Raw genomic sequence first — 19,845 nt, 5'->3', positions numbered from 1 at the left:
CTCCTGGGAAGATTCAGGATCAGGATCAGGGGGAGGGGGTGGCTCCCACCATTCCTGCTCAGTGCAGCCCTCCTCAGCCCGTTCCCTGACACTTGGCCATGATTATCACTGGGTGTCCTTGGGGCAGTTGCCACCTCTCAGACTAACCTACCTCAAAGCTTTGGGATCTGAGGCACCAACTTCTACAGATGATTGAGGCGCCCCATTGCGACATCCTGATGTTGAGCACATGACATCACAAGGAACCAGAGGGCAGAGCTGAATGCCTTCTGAACATTGAGCCCCCCCCCCAAAAAAAATAATGGGGGGGGGAAGTGCCTCAGTTCCCAAGAGCTGGCGCCTATGTTTGGGATTAAATGAGGAGGGGGAAGAATTACGTCCAACACCTTAACCTCATTGGAGTAAAAGGTGGGTAATATAAATGCCATAAACAAATAAATCTGTTCCAGAGAATTTGAGGAATCCTTAGAGGCTATTTATGGAGGACAGGGAGAGAATGTTCTGCTGCCCAAGCAGAAATCCTTGTTCTGAAGGAACATTTGCCTTAGCACTCGTATGTTGAGTTCCACCCACGGTCTGGAGACATACTCTGATATTATGGCAACAGAGGGACAAACTAAACAGCTGAGAGAGTGAACAAAATTGCTACTTCGCATGTGGGAAAGATGGGGCAGGGAGAGGCTTTCTTTATTAGTCAAACACTTTGCACGCATCCCTCCTAATCTCTACTCCTAATTGTGGCAAATCCTTCTTATATTAGCTTCCTAATGCATTAGACAATGCCCGAGTCTAGCCTCCCCCTGGGATGTTAGCGCTCCATCAGTGTTTGGAATTACTTATGAAATAACTCTGCTATTTAACAGAGATTAAAGTGAAGCCTGGCAGGGATCATGTGCATGTTCGTATTATAATAAACAGATCCCTTTCTGGAAAGGAGGTGAACTTTGCAGAGGAGCAATATGTCAATAACATGGCAAGACCCGCCAAGGGTCTTTTCAACGCCGTTCTGCGTAGATTGTGGGGGGTGGCAGCTGGCTCAGTTTCAGCACTTTGTAATTTAAGGACAGGATTATGTGTCCAGAAACGCTCCGGAGCAATTAAGAGAACTGCTCTTTAGGGAAGGCTCAGTGTACTCTGCTAAATATGCTGGAAATTATCCACGATCCCTTAAGGCTTCTGCTGGAACAAAAGCCAGATTTAGATCCCAAACTTAATAACTTACGGTAGGATAAATCTTACGGCCGCTTGACAGCAAGATCTCTCACCTCTTTGCCTTAAGTTAACATCCATCCAACTGCATAAGTTTCTATTAGCACATGACTCGAGTTAGGGGGATTAGAAGTGAAACATTTAGTTTAATTCTTCTTTGCCCGGCTGGTGAGAAACGCCATGGGGGTCTAGATGGACAAGGCAAGGCTTTGTAGTTGGCCTCAGCATATGCCTAGAACATTCAGACAGACTGAATGGGTCTCACCAAGAAACCAAACAGGGGTGCCATCTCAGGATTGTGGGTGTCCACCACTGTAACGTGGATGTGTGACCTGCACTTGTTTTGGAGGAGGGGGGCTCCTCCAAAAATGCGACTGACATCATGCAACATGTGTGTTGACCCCCACTCGGCCTCACTGATGGAAGGAATGTAGAGCAATACGTTTGGCACCAGTTGGGCTGCAGGAGTTGCCAGAAAGATGTGTACAGTGGTACCTCAGGTTAAGAACATAATTCATTCTGGAGGTCCGTTCTTAACCTGAAACTGTTCTTAACCTGAGGTACCACTTTAGCTAATGGGGTCTCCCGCTGCCGCTGCACCTCCGGCGCATGATTTCTGTTCTCATCCTGAAACAAAGTTCTTAACCCGAGGTACTATTTCTGGGTTAGCGGAGTCTGTAACCTGAAGCGTCTGTAATCTGAAGCGTCTGTAACCCGAAGTACCACTGTACAAGGTTGCTATCCAACTGTCTCCACTCTGGATTTGTGTAGGGTTTGCTCCTTAGCCTTTTCTTCTCCTGAAGATATCCCACAAGGCATTAGGAGTTTAGGGTCAGAGTTTTCCTTCTCCTGTATGGGTTGCCTTCCCAGGCTGATCATCCCTATCTGTACCTTGCTGCCAGTGTACACATTCTAAATCTGACAATTTCATTTTCTCATTTTTCCAAGTTCAGATCACCACATTTACACGCATTTTTAAAGTCCTTAGGAAAATTCATCAGAATTAATTTCTCCTAACACACCATTTTGGGGGGCAATGTCCCCTAATAAAATGCATCGTTTTCACAGACTTGAGCATTTTTTGATGCATGCTTTACCCTAACACAAGGGATGTGGGTGGCGCTGTGGGTTAAACCACAGAGCCTAGGACTTGCCAATCAGAAGGTCGGCGGTTTGAATCCCTGCGACGGGGTGAGCTCCTGTTGCTTGGTCCCTGCTCCTGCCAACCTAGCAGTTCGAAAGCACGGCAAAGTACAAATAGATAAATAGGTACCGCTCTGGAGGGAAGGTAAATGGCATTTCTGTGCGCTGCTCTGGTTTGCCAGAAGCGGCTTAGTCATGCTGGCCACATGACCCGGAAGCTGTACACCGGCTCCCTCGGCCAATAAAGCGAGGTGAGTGCCACAACCCCAGAGTCGGCCACCACTGGACCTAATGGTCAGGGGTCCTTTTACCTTACCCTAACACAAGCCTTTTCATACACACGACTTACTTAGAGAAGTGCATTGCAAAATTCAGAAATGGGCACATTTGGAGTGAATGCATTTTGTGTATCATTTCATAAATTGCAGATTAGGTAAATGTTCCTCTGGATGCAAACTCCTAGAACCAAGGCAGCTGAAGAAAGGACAATTCAGGCAGTAAGAAGCAAGGCAGACAGAAGTCATCGCCACGAGCAGCACTGGTCGATTCCATATTTCCGGTATTGGGAAAAATATTTGCTTTAAGGCTTACAAATCCTGCCGGACTTTCTGTTTACATGTGTATCTAATACACCGCATGGCTAAGGACAGGACAGGAGGACGATGCTCAAATAACCAGCTACATCCTGCAGAAGGCTTTGGGTTGCCTTCTTTCATCTACGCCTCAACAAACCTCAAGCTCTCCTCTCCTGGGGTGCTGCTTGTTCACCTCCTACCTGACCCTGCTGTATTTCCTTTGCACGCACCTTTGGCGGGGTGTTCCTTCAACAAGATTTGCTGGCTCTCAGATCTCTGCATGCAATTCCGAGAGACATCCTGTGCGTGGGCACATATTTGCTTCTCCTGATGTCCAAACATGCTTCTTGGAATGGAAAGATTTGTAGATCACACGGTGCTGCCTCCGACTCTCCGTGCCGTTCACAACATGTTGTCCCTATACCAAATGAAGATTTAGTCCACTGACGTCAAATGCCACTCCAAAGTCTGTTCAATAGAATCGTCAGGTACGTGGATGACAGGCACTATATTAATAATGCTAATCAGAGAATTAATGTATAATTGGAAAGTGGGGATGGCTGGAAGTCCAAAAACATAAATCCCATAAAGATAGAGAATTACTCCCAGCGTACATAAGAGAAACAGAGGGAGGAGGTTAACTTTCCCATGTGATGTGCCATTTTAAGTGCTGGGTCTGAACCACACTGAGTCAATGATTATCTGATCTTCCACCAGACAGAAAATTAAGACCTTCCTGGCAGACCTTGAAGGATGCCGCATGCTTGTTTTGAGAATAGCTACGTGCAAGACAGGTCTTCTTCCATATATTTTATGCCATTGCTGCCTGTATTTTTCTTGATTCATTCAGCTTGGAGACAGATCCCATTGGCTTCCCTTGTTCCGATTGCCATCCCAGACCCTGAAGGTGCCGGATGAGCTGAATTAAGTGGCACTTCTTCTCGTGGTCCCCTTGTGATGGAGATTGCTCCACTATAAACTAGGGCAAACTTATCTTGCACTATTTCATGCGGTGACCTTTAGAGCAGACAGCCCCCAAATGATTTTCAGTCAGTGCTCTCTGGGCTTGATTTAGAAGTCCATTCTGAAGGTAAAAAGGCCAGCGCATGGAGCCAAGTCATTATTTTGCACTTCTACCCAAATCGGGCGGATAACAAATACCAAAGTAGGTCACTTGCTGTGTGAAGTTTGTGCTGAGCGATACAGGCAGCGTTAACTTGCAACAGAGGAATGAAATAAAATACAATGGGGGGGGGGCAAGAGGATGAGCAAGAAGAACGAAGGAGGCGGGGAAATATCAGTCCTAACCGTGATTTTATGCAGAGCTTGTGTTTAGACATGCCATTTCAAAAGTAGAGTTGGGATTGTATGTATCCTAGGGTTGCCATGGGACGCGGGTGGTGCTGTGGGTTAAACCACAGAGCCTAGGACTTGCCGATCAGAAGGTCGGTGGTTCGAATCCCCACGACGGGGTGAACTCCCGTTGCTCAGTCTCTGCTCCTGCCAAGCTAGCAGTTCGAAAGCACGTCAAAGTGCAAGTAGATAAATAGGTACCGCTCCAGCAGGAAGGTAAACGGCGTTTCCGTGTGCTGCTCTGGTTCGCCAGAAGCGGCTTTGTCATGCTGGCCACATGACCTGGAAGCTGTATGCCGGCTCCCTCGGGCAATAAAGCGAGATGAGCACCGCAACCCCAGAGTCAGCCAAGACTGGACCTAATGGTCAGGGGTCCTTTTACCTTTACCTTAGAGTAGCCATATGTCAACAACTTTGCATTGGCCAAAAAGAGCTCAACGACTTTTGTGTCCATATTTTTGAAAGATGGCAACCCTAATACATATCCTGCTGTTCCATGTTAGTGGGCAGAGAATCCAGTTTTGGAAGTAATCTCAGTTTTCACCTGAAAGGCAAAGTTTCTAGCCCTCGTGGAACATGTTTGAAGGTATGTGGGCAAAGCCAGGTGAAAACTGTGAAATCAGAGGGGCAGCTAAAGTAGAGTTTCAGGAGCCTGAAATGAAGCATTAGTGCGTTAGTAGGAGACAGAAAAATGCAGATTTGCAGTTTGAGCCTATGGCTGTGTCCTCAGAAATGAGTCCCACTGAATTTAATTTCATTTGTACTTTCTCAAGTTGCAAGAAAGGAGATTCCGATTAAACATCAGGAAAAACTTCGTGGCAGCAAGAGCTGTTCGACAGTGGAACGCTCTCCCTCGGGAGGTTGTGGGCTCTCGTTCCTTGGAGGTTTTTAAGCAGAGGTTGGATGGCCATCTGTCATGGATGCTTTAGTTGATATTCCTGCATTGCAGGGGGTTGGACCAGATGACCCTTGGGGTCCCTTCCAACTCTAAGATTCTATGATAATGTGACTTGTTCCCAAGAAAGAGTGCAAAAGCTTGCAGTCTAGATGATATACAATTAAACAAGCATCCTTCAGCACCATTTGCATATTTCCTCCCAAGATGCAGAATTCAACTTTTCTTGATGTAGAATTTTGAGTGACTGGGTTCAGCTGCATTTTTAAAAAAGCATGGAGTACACACAGGCAATGTCTCATATCATTTGCACATCCAGCCCAAGAGGGGAAAGGTATATGCCCTTTGGTCAGTCCTGGGGGCTAGAAAGCTGGGGGTGCATTTCACCCCTGGGCCTGTTTCCCACCCTTGTTCAAAGAACTAGAATGTTTTTAATATTCTGTTGGGAGCCACCCAGAGTGGCTGGGTAAACCCAGTCAGATAGGCAGGGTATAAATAATTTTTTAAATTATTATTATTATTATTATTATTATTATTATTATTATTATTAAAGTCTCCTGTGAGAATTACTGTTTCTTAAATGGTGTCTCTTTCCATCTTCTAATCTATTTCTGTTCATATACTTTCTGGAGGTACACAAATGCAGCTGTCTTCCACTGTGCTTAATGAGCATTACCTTTCTGCAAGATTCCCAGATATTTCAAATAAGGCATGTCAACAAATGCACCTCGACTCAAGAATTTCTGTTCTCTGATTCTAGCAGAGTCAAAGCCTTAGAGAGCCACGCATGTTCTTCTGTGCAATGGCAGACAGGGGTGGGGCACAGCGATCTAGCAATCAGGTTTCCCCTCCAAAATCAAGTCCTACATTCCCTACCTGAATCAAAGCCACTCTTGAAGGATGTTTTCTTCTGCCGACTGTACTTGAAATCTACTTGAAATTGAACCAGTGAGCCCAGCGGTGCAGGCAAGAAATAAGCTCTTAATAATACAAGAAGCAGTGTGCTCTCGCAGTTAGATAAAGGTTAGCACCATGGAAAGTGTCATGGTGTATCACAACACCCCTGATGCTTATGAGTCAGACTTGAATTTTGGTGCCTTCCTGCATTGTTATTGCTCAGACAAATGCCTATTACTGTTTTCCCTTCTCCTCCATCTCCCTGGCCTTCATTGCATGTTTGTTATTTTAACCGGCAACTTTGCTTCCTCTCCCAGCCGACAGCCTCATAATAACAGACGGGTTCATTGGTGAACGCACCAGCCTTCAATTTTTCTGATTTGCTGCCTCCCTTTCATACTCCTTTCCCAAATCCCTCTAAAGTATGCTCCAAAGCCAGAGTAACCATAAAGCCAGAGGTCAGAGTGTTAGACTAGGACAAGAGAGACCAGGGTTCAAATCTCCATTGGCCATGAACCTCACCTTGTGACCTTGGACAGCTCACCGACTAATAGCCTAATTTAATACCCTCCAGCACTCCTCAGATGAAAATAAGGACATTTCTTATTCCCCCACCCCCAACAGACACTCCTTGACCACCTATTTTTGGTGTCCCACCCCCCACAGAACATTTCCTATCAGAAGATGCATCACACATGCCTTCCACTGTCCTGGAAAAACAACAACCCCTAATCCTGATTTTATTTTATTCTTTGGTAGATTTACAAAAGGAAAAAACACACACCAAGAAAGCAGAGCTGCACTGGCAGGGGAAATAGAGTCTTTTCAGGATCAGATCAGAAGCCGGGATGGCTTTTGTAATTCCGGGACTGTCCCTGGAAAATTGGGACACTTGGAGGGTATATTATTTACCTCACAGGATGGTTCTGAGAGTGATATGAATAAGGGTAGGGCCATGTTCTCCACCTTGAGCTCCTTCGAGGAAAATTGGGATATAAATGCAATAATAAATACATTAAATAAATACAACTTGCTAAATGAGGAAGGATATTGTGATTAGCCAGTTGGCTTAGATTTCCCTGATGAAAGGCCTTGCAAGCTTGAAACCAGAGACAGGTAAATCTGTGGGGGTTTTTTTTGTTTCTCTTAGTCTCTCCTTCTTCCAGTCTTAAATTCAGTTCTCCAGATTGCCACACCAATGAGCAATCTGTCCTCATGAAAATTCACCAGGATTTTAGAGCAAATTTCTCTTAATATACACCATCTTATATGTAATTTTGCCTTAGACTTGGGAGATAAATGACCCCTGGACGGTTAAGTCCAGTCAAAGGCGACTATGGGGTGCAGCGCTCATCTCACTTTCCGGGTTAGGTAGCCGGCGTTTGTCCACATGTGGCCAGAATGACTAAACTGCTTCTGGTGCAACAGAACACCATGATGGAAACCAGAGCGCATGGAAACTCCTTTTACCTTCCCACCGCAGCGCTACCTATTTATCTACTTGTGCTGGTGTGCTTTCAAACTGCTAGGTTGGCAGGAGCTGGGACAGAGCAACAGGAGCTCAACTCGACGTGCAGATTCAAACCACCAACCTTCTGATAGGCAAGCCCAAGAGTCTCAGTGGTTTAGACCACAGCGCCACCTGTGACTTGGAAGATACAGTGGTACCTCGGTTTTCAAATGTAATCTGTTCCGAAAAACCGTTCGGCTTCCAAAATGTTTGAAAACTGAGGCGCAAAGGACTGGCTGCAAATGCAATTGAGAAAATCGAAAAACACACAGTGGAAGCTATTCAACTTCTGAGGCGCATTCGAAAATGGAAGCATTTACTTCCAGGTTTGGGGCGTTTGGTTTCCAAAATGTTTGGCAATGGAGATGTTTGAGAACCGAGGTACCACTGTACCTTGAAATTGCACAATGCCAGAGAACTTTCACCTGAGTTCATAGCACTCGGTCCATAACTCAGCAACAAAATTATAAATTATGAGGAAATCTGTTCCCCTCTCACTATCCTCAATCCATGTAAAAGGGGTACAGGTTTCTGCTTGGACTGGGGATCTGAGATACCTGCTCTAGGTGACTCCCCGCCCTTCTCTGGTAGCCATTATGCTGTGGCACCTGCAGTACATTTATCGAGATATGAACAACAAAATCTTTCTTTTTTAAAGAACCCAAAATGCAATATGGTTTCTGAGGCTCTAAAGTGACAGAGAGTTCTGACTTCAAAACTACTTTGTTGTGCAGGATATTTCTCCAGGTAGCTCATTAACAATTCTGTGAGGAAAAGTCAGTGCTGGCCAATCTGTTCCCAACTGCTAGCTTGTTTCTTAGAGAACAGCAGTTGAGGGAAATCATTGCTTATTTGTATGTGACAGCCATTCTGCCAAAAATAAAAAAAACAATGTAGAAGAAGGACATGTTTGATTATGTAGAATTCCTACAGGGGAGGTCCCCCCTTCCCTGTCCAGAACATCTTCTATCAAAATCAGATGCCAGTCAAAAGCAACACTCATGTCTCCAAGGTCCCATTGGCCATGATAGATGGATATTTTAACAGCATTAGAGTGAGCACTTGGCAAGATGATGGCTTGTTTGTTGAGAGCATCTTCAAGGCTCTCTTAATCTGAGTAGATTAAGGCAAACCAAGGCCAAGATTCTTTTCATAATGTATTTAAACAGCACCTATTTGTGGTGTGTTATAATGCCTCCAAAACAAAGGCCAATTTTGCACACCTTGGAGTGATTCGGCTATACATCATGTATGTAAAGAACCAGAAAGGGGAGTAATGAAAGAAAGCTCAGGGGACAAGGAGACAATCTGAATCTTGGTTGCCCTTTTGCTATGACAGATTTATTGGCCCTCAGACAATTTTCCAAGATGAAGACGAATCCAAATAACTTTATTGTATTAGCCATTGGCCATGGCAAATCTGAATCAAAAATAAATACAAGGGAAAGGGGTGTCACACCACAAATAGTGGTCTCTATTTAGATCTCTGTGTCTCCCTAACATTTCACTGCTACGTGGCCCAGGGTCTTCTTCCTGAACTTTTTGTCCACCAAAGCAAAAAGGGTGACTTTATGAGTCATTGAAGTGTTTGCATTGCTAAGAAGCCATAGGATCTTCTCTGCCGGAGAGAGACATCTTTCCAATACGGACGTTAAGGTGAGAAATTGCCTCCTGGTCCAATGTATAGTAGGCAATATAGGAAATAGTGCAAGATGTCTTCCGCCCACGGTTTCCCACATATTCAGAGTCTGTCTTCGTATGGTAAAGGTAAAGGGACCCCTGACCATTAGGTCCAGTCGTGGCTGACTCTGGGGTTGAGGCACTCATCTTGCTTTATTGGCCGAGGGAGCCGGTGTACAGCTTCTGGGTCATGTGACCAGCATGACTAAGCCGCTTCTGGTGAACCAGAGCAGCACACGGAAACACCATTTACCTTCCCGCTGGAGCGGTACCTATTTATCTACTTGCAGTCTGATGTTGCAGGGATTCGAACCACCAACCTTCTGATTGGCAAGTCCTAGGCTCTGTGGTTTAACCCACAGTGCCACCCATGTCCCCATCTTCGTATGGTACCCGGTTATAGTAATTAATAATAATTTATTATTTATACCCCGCCCATCTGGCTGGGTTTCCCCAGCCACTCTGGGCGGCTCCCAGCAGAATATTTAAAACACGATAAAACATCAAACATTAAAAACTTCCCTAAACAGGGCTGCCTTCAGATGTGTTCTAAAAGTCAGATAGTTGTTTATTTCCTTGACATCTGTTATGTCGTCCGTCAAGGACGGCGGAGGGCATAGCTCAAGACGAAGACCAGATATGAACCAAAATAAACCACTAATTCTTGTGAACATTGCATATATAGTGCCTTCTCTGTCGGTTTCTGGCATCTTCTTATAGGACGGAGAAAGACCCCCTTTTTAATTTGCTGCCAGTCCGTGTAGACAATACTGAACTAGATGGAGCATCATTCTGATTCAGTATAAGGCAGCTTCCTATGTTCTAGACATATTTTTTTAGAACTCTCTGGTAAAGGTAAAGGTACCCCTGACCATTAGGTCCAGTCGTGACTGACTCTGGGGTTGTGCGCTCATCTCACTCTATAGGCCGAGGGAGCCGGCGTTTGTCCGCAGACACCTACTGGGTCATGTGGCCAACATGACAAAACCGCTTCTGGCGAACCAGAGCAGCGCACGGAAACACCGTTTACCTTCCCACATAGCTGTCAACTGTCCCTTATTTGGCGGGAAAGTCCCTTATCCCAGCACAGTGTCCCGTTGCTGTCCCTTATTGATGATGTCCCTTAAATTTCGTGGGTTTCAAAGGAAGCAGATCCTCTCCCTCCCTCCCTGCCGGCCACGGAGGAGGAAGGCTCCAACTGAAGAAGAAGAAGAAGAGAAGAAGAGTTTGGATTTGATATCCCGCCTTTCACTCCCCTTCAGGAGTCTCAAAGCGGCTAACAATCTCCTTTCCCTTCCTCCCCCACAACAAACACTCTGTGAGGTGAGTGGGGCTGAGAGACTTCAAAGAAGTGTGACTGGCCCAAGGTCACCCAGCAGCTGCATGTGGAGGAGCGGAGACGCGAACCCAGTTCCCCAGATTATGTGACTACCGCTCTTAACCACTACACCACACTGGCAACTGTGTTGCTGGGCTGTGTTGCTCACCCAGTAAGGAGTCTAAGAACGACTGGGGAGTGGAGCTTGCATGCCTTGGGCCAATCAGATTGGCTGCATTGCCTGGGGACTCGCCTTTGCTCAATGCTTTCCAGCGGAGAGGTGACGGTGGTTTTCCTTGCTGCATCCCCTTTGCCGGGTTGCTGTGCTGTGGGAACAACCGCTTGAGGCTTCGTTTGGCTATTGGCTGGTCTTTCTGCCTTTGGCTTGGAGGGGTCAGAAGTCGAACATACCTGTGTTTGGAAAATCCCTTATTTTGGCTCTGATCCCTTATTTTCGAGGCTGCTGGTCCTTTATTTTCAAATCTGTAAGTTGACAGCTTTGACCTTCCCACCGGAGCGGTACCTATTTATCTACTTGCACTTTGACGTGCTTTCGAACTGCTAGGTGGGCAGGAGCAGGGACCGAGCAATGGGAGCTCATCCCGTCACTGGGATTCGAACCGCTGACCTTCTGATCGGCAAGTCCTAGGCTCTGTGGTTTAACCTACAGAGCCACCCACATCCCAGAACTCTCTAGAGACCTCCATAAATGATCATGATAGGTTGTTTTTTTCCTTCCCCCTGTTGTAAACTCAAGTGTAATCTAAAAGCATAGACCTGAAGTATATCCAAGGTATTGTAACTGGAAATTTGCCACATCCCTATTTTATATGTTTGATTTTCTGCAAATGAATTGGCCATATATATTTGATGGCTTTTGATTAGAACATCACTGAAACATGTAGGAAAAGCCCCCTGTGTATTATGAAAAGGGTATTGAAGAACAGGTTAAGAAAGCATATAAAGCTGGCAGATAGTGCAGTAAAGATCATAAAGAGGTTATAGCTATGTAAAGAGCCTGAGAAAACTGGTTTTATAGTCATTAGGGAAATGATAACATAACCTCCCCAAAAGCCCACACCTTTAATTATGCAGCGCAAGCTGGGTTACAGCTAGAGAGTTTGATTTATTTTCATGTTTGCCAGAATATAGCCCCTCCCAGATTTTATCATGAACATTTTTTGGCAGGATGCACTCTTGTTGAAATCAAGAAAGCTATCATTTTAAACACAAGTTTCTAGCCCTCATGATGTGTAGCATTTAAGCTGCAGCCCTGCACCTAAGTTCTTGGGAGCAAGCCTCATTGAACTCAGGGGAATTTACTTCTGAGTAGATCTGTAGATCTGTATCAGGCTGGGCTGGATGAATCCCTAGTCGGAATTAAGATTCCCGGAAGAAATATCAGCAACCTCAGATATGCAGATGACACAACATTGATGGCAGAAAGTGAGGAGGAATTAAAGAACCTTTTAATGAGGTTGAAAGAGGAGAGTGCAAAATATGGTTTGAAGCTCAACATAAAAAAACAAACCCCAAAGATCGTGGCCACTGGGCCCATCACCTCCTGGCAAATAGAAGAAATGGAGGTAGTGAGAGATTTTACTTTCTTGGGCTCCATGATCACTGCAGATGGTGACAGCAGCCACAAAATTAAAAGACTCCTGCCTCTTGGGAGAAAAGCAATGACAAACCTAGACAGCATCTTAAAAAGCAGAGACATCACCTTGCCAGCAAAGGTCCGTATAGTTAAAGCTATGGTTTCCCCTGTAGTAATGTATGGAAGTGAGAGCTGGACCATAAAGAAGGCTGATCGCCGAAGAATTGATGCTTTTGAATTCTGGTGCTGGAGGAGACTCTTGAGAGTCCCATGGACTGCAAGAAGATCAAACCTATCCATTCTTAAGGAAATCAACCCTGAGTGCTCACTGGAAGGACAGATCCCGAAGCTGAGGCTCCAGTACTTTGGGCACCTCATGAGAAGAGAAGACTCCCTGGAAAATACCCTGATGTTTGGTAAGATTGAGGGCACAAGGAGAAGGGGACGACAGAGGATGAGATGGCTGGATAGTGTTCTCAAAGCTACCAGCATGAGTTTGACGAAACTGCGGGAGGCAGTGGAAGACAGGAGTGCCTGGCGTGCTCTGGTCCATGGGGTCACGAAGAGTCGGACACGACTAAACAACTAAACAACAAGATCTGTATAGAATTTCTACGTTAATGTGTGTATGTTGTCCTTGGAGAATCAGTGGCCAGCAAACCTTGTTTAGTAGTACTCTGAGGTTGTAATCCCAAATTCAATTAATAAGGAGAAAGCCCCATAATCCAAGAGGACTTGCTTTTAAATACAGTCGTACCTTGGTTTCTAAACACCAAAAACCTAGAAGTGTTCCAGTTTTCAAACCTTTTTCAGAAGCCGAATGTCTGATGTGGTTGTCGGCTATTGTTTCTGGGGCGCCTGCACCAATCAGAAGCTTTGCATTGGTTTTCGAACATTTCAGAAATCAAATGGACTTCTGGAATGGATTATGTTTGGTGCTTTTGTTTTTGCTATTTATTTTGCATTTTTGTTTTTGAGGCTTTTTCGGTTAATTTGTTTTTGTGACTGCGTGGACCCCAGTTCAGCTACTGATTGATTGACTGATCGTGTGACTGTGGAAATGGATAAAAGCCCCCCATCCAAACAATGACTATTATCAGTGTAGGTAGAAAAAAATAATAATTTTAATTTTTATCATCTACAATACTGTCTTATTTATTTTATAGTACAGCACATGGATTATTGCTTTTATTTTATGGATCAATGGTTTTGCTAGATAGTAAAATTCATGTTAAATTGCTGTTTTAGGGGTTGTTTTTAAAAATCTGGAACAGAGTCATCCATTGTGCATTACTTTTTATGGGAAAGAACGCCTTGGTTTTGGAACGCTTAGGAACTACCAAGGGCATTCTCGGTAGTGGCACCTGCCCTGTGGGACGCCATCCCACCAGATGTAAAGGAAATAAACAACTATCTGACTTTTAGAAGACATCTGAAGGCAGCCCTGTTTAGGGAAGCTTTTAATATTTGATGAATTATTTTATTTTAATATTTTGCTGGAAGCTGGGAAACCCAGCTAGATGGGTGGAGTATACATAAATAAATAATAATAACTCTTCTTCTTCTTCTTCTTCTTCTTCTTCTTCTTCTTCTTCTTCTTCTTCTTCTTCTTCTTCCTCTCCTCCTCCTCCTCCTCCTTCTTCTTCTTCCTATTTTGGGATGGACTTTCGGAATGGATTAAGTTTGAGAACCAAGGTACCACTGTATATATGTTAGGAGTGAGCTGACATGCCTAGGTTCATGCTGTTAACCAGGGTTTTCCCTCAACTACTTCAACCTGTTCCTTCTATCTACTTACAGCTAATTCATATTTACATTTGGGAACTGGTTTAGGGACAGGAGCTGTTTGGTTTCTGGTGTTTAATGGAATCAGTACCATTCTGAATATTGTAGAATATCAGAGAAGGCTTGAAAATGTACCTCCTTTAGAAGCAACAATTTCTGTCATGTTCACAGGGATACAATTTCTAATTCAGTAAATAATTTCAAGGATAGATATGTCCAAAGGCACTTCCTCTCTAGTTACTGAATTCTCTTGGCGTCTTTTACACTTTTGCTCCCCCTTCCTCTCAAGCCTTAAGGTGTTGTCAGCTATAAATCTACAATCACTCAGTTAGGTTGTGAATATGAAATATGGACTGTTGGCACTCAGGAGTCTGTTCCTGCATTTCTGAACACTTGCAGTGGGACTTTCAACATTCTCATATGATAGGGTGGGAGAGTGCTAGAGTCCTGTCTAGTCAGGTTGTGTGGGATCAATTCCAATCTGTTACCTCCGAGGATGTGGACAGGCTGCTTGGACGAGTGAAACCAACCACCTGTCTCCTTGATCCTTGCCCATCCTGGCTTATAAAAGCTAACCGGGAAGGACTGGGCTTCGTGGGGTGGTGAATGCTTCCCTCCGTGAGGGAGCCTTCCCAGACCCACTGAAAGAGGCGGTTATTAAACCGCTTCTTAAAAAACCATCTTTAGATGCGGCCACGATGGCCAATTATCGCCCAGTCTCAAATCTTCCATTCTTGGGCAAGGTGATTGAGCAAATGGTTGCTGAACAACTCCAGGCACACCTGGAAGAAGCGGACCATTTGGATCCCTTCCAGTCGGGATTCAGGCCTCATCATGGGACTGAAACTGCCTTGGTTGCACTGGTTGATGATCTCCGGCGGGCTAGAGACAAAGGTGAGAGCTGTTTCCTAGTTCTGCTGGATCTCTCAGCGGCGTTTGATACCATCAACCATAACATCCTTCTGGACTGTCTTGAGGGGCTGGGAGCTGGGGGCACTGTCATACAGTGGTTCCACTCCTTCCACCTGGGCCATGTTCAGAAAGTGGTGGTGGGGGGATGAGTGTTCAGACCCCTGGGCTCTCACTTGTGGGGTGCCTCAGGGTTCTGTCCTCTCCCCCATGCTTTTCAACATTTACATGCAGCCACTGGGAGAGATCATCAGGAGGTTTGGGCTGGGTGCTCATCAGTATGCGGATGATACCCAGCTCTACCTCTCTTTTAAATCAGAACCAGTGAAGGCGGTGAAGGTCCTGTGTGAGTGTCTGGAGGCGGTTGGAGGATGGATGGCGGCTAACAGACTGAGGTTGAATCCTGACAAGACAGAAGTACTGTTTTTGGGGGACAGGAGGCGGGCAGGTGTGGAGGATTCCCTGGTCCTGAATGGGGTAACTGTGCTCCTGAAGGACCAGGTGCGCAGCCTGGGAGTCATTTTGGACTCACAGCTCTCCATGGAGGCACAGGTCAAATTTGTGTCCAGGGCAGCTGTTTACCAGCTCCATCTGGTACGTAGGCTGAGACCCTGTCTGCCTGCACACTGTCTTGCCACAGTGGTACATGCTCTGGTTATCTCCCGCTTGGACTACTGCAATGCACTCTACGTGGGGCTACCTTTGAAGGTGACCCGGAAACTACAACTAATCCAGAATGCAGCAGCTAGACTGGTGACTCGGAGCGGCCGCCGAGACCATATAACACTGGACTTGAAAGACCTGCATTGACTCCCAGTACGTTTCTGAGCACAATTCAAAGTGTTGGTGCTGACCTTTAAAGCCCTAAACGGCCTCGGTCCAGTATATCTGAAGGAGCGTCTCCTCCCCCATCGTTCTGCCCGGACACTGAGGTCCAGCTCCGAGGGCCTTCTGGCAGTTCCCTCACTGCGAGAGGCCAAGTTACAGGGAACCAGGCAGAGGGCCTTCTCGGTAGTGGCACCCGCCCTGTGGAACGCCCTCCCATCAGATGTCAAAGCGATAAACATCTACCTGACATTCAGAAGACATCTGAAGGCAGCCCTGTTCAGGGAAGTTTTTAATATGTGACATTTTAGTGTATCTTTCATCTTTGTTGGAAGCCGCCCAGAGTGGCTGGGGAAACCCAGCCAGATGGGCGGGGTACAAATAATAAATTATTATTATTATTATTATTATTATTATTATTATTATTATTATCCTTTTAAAAAAACAAACCTTCACTGTTGAATGTTCATAATCTGTTCAAAATTTTGTGAACAATGACATCGATGTGTGAATGATGACATTTCTAGATTAATTTCACGAACACTTGAAAATACATATAAATTTCTCACTTCTCCATAATCACCAGTTAGAGAAATCTGGCAGAAATGGAAACAACAGGAGCAGAAATTGCTGATGTTTGCTTATTCATCCCATGTCCAGAACAGAAATAAATTTTGAGAGTGGAATTAAAATATACTGTTGTTGTTACTGTTGTTGTTGTCAGTCCACAAACAATTGATTATTTTCCCCTTCCCATTTGAATTCTGTTTCCTTTGCACGAATGGTGTGGAATAACATAGGCAATTACACAAAGCCGTTCCACTTCCGAATGGGATGGTGTTGTGGTCAAATCACGTGGCCTCCACACACAGTGGGGGTTGGTGAAGCCCCGTGTCATGGCCCCTGGACGGCTAATCCAGTCAGCCGGGGGAGCGCGGCTTACCCCCTTTTAAACTGCAGCACTGCAAGGGGATCTCCTTCTTGTTCCGGCTTCCGCAGATCTTCTCCTGCATTGTTGGAGTGGCTTCTGCTACAGAGCGACCCATCGATCCTCCGCTGCACTCAGACGAGCCTCTGAGTTTGTATTGTGTGCTTGTGTGTGAGCAGTAGTTGGGGGAGGGATCGGTATGGTGTCCACATGTTGTTATTCAACATAAAGGGGAGGCCTTGGGGTCTTGACACACAATTAATTGCATAAAGGTAAAGGACCCCTAGGGACACGGGTGATGCTGTGGGTTAAACCACAGAGCCTAGGACTTGCTGATCAGAAGGTCGGCGGTTCAAATCCCCGCAACGGGGTCCCAGCTCCTGCCAACCTAGCAGTTTGAAAGCACGTCAAAGTGCAAGTAGATAAATAGGTACTGCTCCGGCGGGAAGGTAAACGGCGTTTCCGTGCGCTGCTCTAGTTCGCCAGAAGCGGCTTAGTCATACTGGCCACATGACCCAGAAGCTGTACGCCGGCTCCCTCAGCCAATAAAGTTAGATGAGCGCCGCAACCCCAGAGTCGGTCATGACTGGACCTAATTGTCAGGGGTCCCTTTACTTTTAAAGGACTCCTGGATGGTTAAGACCAGTCAAAGTTGACTATGGGGTTGCAGCGCTCATTTCGCTTTCAGGCCGAGGGAGTAGGTGTTCATCCACAGACAACTTTCCGGGTCATGTGGCCAGCATGAGGAAACCGCTTCTGGTGCAACGGAACCCCATGATGGAAACCAGAGCACACGGAAATGCTGGTGGCACTGTGGTCTAAACCACTGAGCCTCCTGGGCTTGCCAATTACTGGTAGAAGGTTGGCGGTTCGAATCCCCATGATGGAGTGAGCTCCTGTTGCTCTGTCCCAGCTCCTGCCAACCTAGCAGTTTGAAAGCATACCAGTGCAAGTAGATAAATAGGTACCACTGCAGCAGGAAGGTAACTGGCATTTCCATGCGCTCTGCCACACTGGACAGTGAGATAAATAAAGTGAGATGAAGCAGTTTTTGATGGAAGATGAACTGCAGAGGAATGGAGGATGGCTGCTTGTGATGAGTATGGGTCAGAGTGGAAATTGGTGACAGCCCCTTTTAGAAAACAGTCAATGTTCATCAGTTTGCACCTCAGGAAATTCCTCTAGGATTGTTAGTGTTCACATCTGAATGTGGACGTTCACCAGATCTCAGACATTCACTATGACTTATGTACACATTCTGGATTAGACTCTCTGCTAGTACAGTGGTGCCCCGCAAGACGAACGCCTCGCAAGATGGAAAACCCGCTAGACGAAAGGGTTTACCGTTTTGGAGGCGCTTCGCAAAACGAATTTCCCTATGGGCTTGCTTCGCAAGACGAAAATGTCTTGCGAGTTCCTGCGGGTTTTTCCCCCTCCCCCCCTTTTCCTAAGCCGCTAAGCCACTTATCAGCTGATCCGCTGATAAGCCGCTTAACAGCTGATCGCTAAAAGCCGCTAAACCGCTAATAGCGCTAATCCGCTAAGCTGTCAATGGGCTTGCTTCGCAAGATGAAAAAACCGCTATACGAAGAGCCTCACGGAACGGATTAATTTCGTCTTGCGAGGCACCACTGTATGTGTATGTTCATAAGAGTTTCATCTCTCATTTCAATGAATGGCTATAAATGAGTTGAGAGGGAGCTCAGCATCTTTAACTGGACCAAACTTTCTTTAAGATCAGCAAAGTGCCTGGCAGAGAGGAGCAGCTTAAAGTATTTTATTTTTATTTACTCAAACAAACAACTGTTGCTGAGACATTTCATTCCGAATCTGCTAGACAGAGCCAGACAGAGGATGAAGACAGGTGGGTGTCCTGCTCCCCGCCCCCCAACATAAATCCTGGCTACACCCATGCAAACATCCTGTTGAAATTATATTTGAAATTCTCTGAATTATAGTTGTTTTCTTAACAGTGCAGACACAGTGACCCTGATTAAGTAGGATTAACTTACATTTCACACTTCTAAACATATCAAATCATGGAGCTGGAAAAGACCACTGCTATATTGATCATTGCAAAATGTTGCCTGTCGCTGAACATTCAGGCCATTTCATTTGATTTGTGGCATCAAAAGGTTGCTACAAGGCACCTTTTCAGGCAAAAAGGATCTGAGTCCAAAATACATACAGGCTCCTCCCCAGATTTTAAGCAGTGCTGAAACTCTGATCATGTAGCATGATTCTTAAGTGGCTGGCATCACTCACCTGACATCTAGGGAAGAAGCAGTAGCCAGGGAAAAGAATGGTTCTGAATAGGATTTCCAAAAGTACAGATTCTTAAAACCTGGGCTTTGGGGTGGGACAGGGATGGGGAAAATCTTCACTCCACCAAAAGAGTTTCATGCCTGGGGGACCCCCTACACTTTGTAAAAGAAGAATATTTGATGTGGCTCTTCATTCTTGCGTGATGAGATCAAGACACATTAAGCTAAAATCTTATCCAGCATCAAACATCAAACCACTGGACCACACCAAAATTGCAGAGAAATGTTAGCTGGTGGGATCTCTTCCTGCACCAAATACGGTCATGAGAATCAGGCATAAACTTGGCAAGGTGAAAGGAAAAGCCTATAGAGGAGTATCAGGGTCTGAGGGGAGGTAATATTTTAAGTCATGCTTTTTCTTTAGGATCTGTGCTATCTACCCTCCCCTAAAGCAATGGAATGTAAAGTTTTCGGGAAGAGCGGACTTTAAAGATACCTCTTTGCATTGCATTTGTTTTATAACTAAGGACTTTGCCTGAAAGAAGATGGGGAGTAACAAACTTGAAGGACTTTTGAGGGATTTTGGCCACCCCCTGGAAATTCATATTGTGAAATAAAAATAGTAAAGAAGAAAAGATTGGTAACAACTGGATTGATTGTCTGTTAAGCACTCGGAAGTGAATAAACTGGAGTTGGATGTAATGGAACTGAGGATCGGCAGGATGGGCTGTAGAAAGATTTATTAGTTTAGGGCAGAAGGAGGGAGAGGAGATAGGAATTTTGTTGAGATTACAACAGCCTTTCCCCTTGAAGCTTGAAGTTGGGAATAAGAACAGTGAAAGGGACAGGATAGGCCACAATGCATACCATCTTGATGCTTTCTGAGACTTTCAGACAGAGAAGACGAGATATGGATTATGTTTATTTATTAATGATTTATTACTGAGCTGGTTGTAT

General features: G+C 45.4%; 2 long non-coding RNA genes across 2 annotated transcripts in view; both read left to right on the top strand.

Annotated features, from left to right (window-relative positions):
* Positions 1 to 253: 253 nt before the first annotated feature.
* On the top strand, positions 254 to 6,137 carry LOC309335113. The gene is made up of 3 exons (XR_014153356.1): positions 254 to 408; positions 2,781 to 3,415; positions 5,936 to 6,137. It is a non-coding gene; the product is annotated as an uncharacterized lncRNA (long non-coding RNA).
* An 810-nt stretch (positions 6,138 to 6,947) lies between these two features.
* LOC309335155 overlaps positions 6,948 to 19,845 on the top strand; it is a 40,209-nt gene continuing 27,311 nt past the window's right edge. Inside the window, exons 1-2 of the long non-coding RNA XR_014153404.1 lie at positions 6,948 to 6,971; positions 9,106 to 9,238. This is a non-coding gene — a long non-coding RNA (uncharacterized lncRNA). The remainder of the gene's footprint in view (positions 6,972 to 9,105; positions 9,239 to 19,845) is intronic.

This window comes from Podarcis erhardii (assembly GCF_964252035.2).
Source record: "Podarcis erhardii genome assembly, chromosome: 2".
Lineage (NCBI taxonomy): Eukaryota > Metazoa > Chordata > Lepidosauria > Squamata > Lacertidae > Podarcis > Podarcis erhardii.
The sequence above is the reverse complement of the archived record's forward strand: the minus strand, read 5'-3'. Positions and strand labels throughout refer to the sequence as shown.